This window comes from Lathyrus oleraceus, chromosome 5, assembly GCF_024323335.1.
Source record: "Lathyrus oleraceus cultivar Zhongwan6 chromosome 5, CAAS_Psat_ZW6_1.0, whole genome shotgun sequence".
NCBI classification, from domain to species: Eukaryota; Viridiplantae; Streptophyta; class Magnoliopsida; order Fabales; family Fabaceae; genus Lathyrus; species Lathyrus oleraceus.
The window spans coordinates 142,761,047-142,763,352 of NC_066583.1; the positions used below are offsets into that span (position 1 = coordinate 142,761,047).

Here is a 2,306-nt window from a genome sequence, read left to right on the forward strand (position 1 = left end):
TTGTCCTCTAAAAGATAGTCTGATGATTTGTCTTCTCCTGACTCTGCTTCTTTTATGCATTCATCGATGGTATCCATGAAGTAACATGTATCTTCTATTGCAGGTGCTTTCAAGAATTGGGAAAGAATGAATTCAATTTTCTCTTTGCCTACTTCGAAGGTGAGTCGTCCTCGTTTTACGTCTATGATTGCACCGGCAGTTGCTAAGAATGGCCTTCCTAGTATAATAGGTGTCGTATCATCTTCTTTAATGTCCATAATTGTGAAGTCAGTGGGAATGTAAAACTGACCTATGCGTACGGGAACGTTTTCAAGGATTCCTACAGGATATTTGATGGAACGATCTGCTAATTGCACAGACATTTTGGTCGGTCTTAATTCTCCCATTTCCAGTTTCTTACATATGGATAAAGGCATAACGCTAATTCCGGCTCCTAAATCGCATAAGGCTTTGTCGATGACAAATTTTCCTATGTGACAGGGTATAGAGAAACTACCCGGATCCTTGAGTTTAGGGGGCATGTTTTGGATTATAGCGCTACATTCGGCAGGGAGTGTAACGGTTTCGCTATCCTCAAGTTTCCTTTTATTAGAAAGAATTTCTTTTAAGAATTTAGCATATGAGGGCATCTGCGTAATAGCTTCGGTAAACGGAATTGTAACGTTTAATTGTTTAAGGAGATCAACAAATTTTCTAAATTGGCCTACATCTTTGGTTTTAACAAGCCTTTGAGGGTAAGGTATAGGTGGTTTGTAAGGTGGTGGAGGTACATAAGGTTCCTTCTTTTCTAGGGTTTCCTTATTACTCTCTTCCTTTTCCTTAGGTTCACTTTCCTCAGTAGATTTCTTAGGGTTTTGGTTTTCTATCCTTGGGTCAGACGGTCCTTCCACTTCCGTTCCACTTCTTAATATAATTGCATGAGCTTGGCTTCTCGGATTGGGTTGGGGCTGTCCAGGGAATGTACCAGTTGGTGCAGCAGTAGGTGCTTGTTGTTGAGCTACTTGAGATATTTGCGTTTCCAGCATTTTGTTATGGGTAGCCAGGGCATCTACTTTGCTTGCTAGTTGTTTAAGTTGTTCGCCAGTGTGTATGTTCTGGTTTAAGAAATCTTTATTGGTTTGTTGTTGGGAAGCTATAAAGTTTTCCATCATGATTTCCAAGTTGGATTTTCTAGGGGTATTATTGTTAGGATTCTGTTTCTGATATCCCGGAGGTATAGATGGGGCTTGATTTGGAGACTGTCCAGGTGCGTATAAAGCATTATTACTCTTATATGAGAAGTTTGGATGGTTCTTCCAATTTGGGTTATAGGTATTCGAATAGGGGCTTCCTTGAGCATAATTTACTTGCTCTGCTTGGATTCCAGTCAAGAGTTGACATTCCGCAGGAGTGTGGCCTTGGATTCCACAGACCTCGCAATTCTGAGTTATAGCAACCACGGCTGCTGGAGGTGATACGTTTAAACTTTCAATTTTCTGGACCAAAGCATCCACTTTTGCATTGACGTGATCAAGGTTACTTATCTCGTACATGCCAGTTTTCGGTTGAGGTTTTTCCACCGTTGTTCGTTCGGTTCCCCACTGATAGTGGTTTTGGGCCATGCTCTCGATAAGCTGGTAAGCATCAGCGTAAGGTTTGTTCATTAGTGCACCACCTGCAGCGGCGTCTATTGTTAACCTTGTATTGTATAAGAGACCATTATAAAATGTGTGAATTACTAACCAGTCTTCCAAACCATGGTGTGGGCAAAGTCTCATCATGTCTTTGTATCTTTCCCATGCTTCGAAAAGAGACTCGTTGTCTTTTTGTTTAAATCCGTTTATCTGGGCTCTTAACATAGCTGTTTTGCTTGGCGGAAAATATCGGGCAAGAAAAACTTTCTTCAACTCGTTCCATGTGGTGACTGAGTTGGAAGGAAGAGATTGAAGCCATCTTCTAGCGCTATCTCTTAATGAGAAAGGAAAAAGACGAAGTCGAATTGCCTCTGAAGTGACACCGTTAGCTTTAACGGTATCAGCGTATTGGACAAATACGGATAAATGAAGGTTTGGATCTTCGGTAAGATTTCCAGAGAATTGGTTCTGTTGCACAGCCTGCAACAACGAAGGTTTAAGTTCAAAGTTGTTTGCTTCGATTGCGGGCGGAGCAATACTTGAATGCGGTTCATCTTGCGATGGAGCGGCGTAATCTCTAAGAGCACGAGCTGGTTCTGCCATCTCGGTTAAAGAAGGAAAATCTTTGAGATCAGGAAGGTCTATAGGAGGGAGATTGTTTTCAGCACGATATTCCCGAATTCGTCGTAAGAC

The 2,306-nt window shown here is 41.6% G+C and overlaps 1 pseudogene; it reads left to right on the top strand.

The window, feature by feature from the left end:
• The first annotated feature begins 1,731 nt into the window (after positions 1-1,731).
• On the top strand, positions 1,732-1,831 carry LOC127089474 (uncharacterized; annotated as a pseudogene).
• The last annotated feature ends 475 nt before the right edge of the window (positions 1,832-2,306 follow it).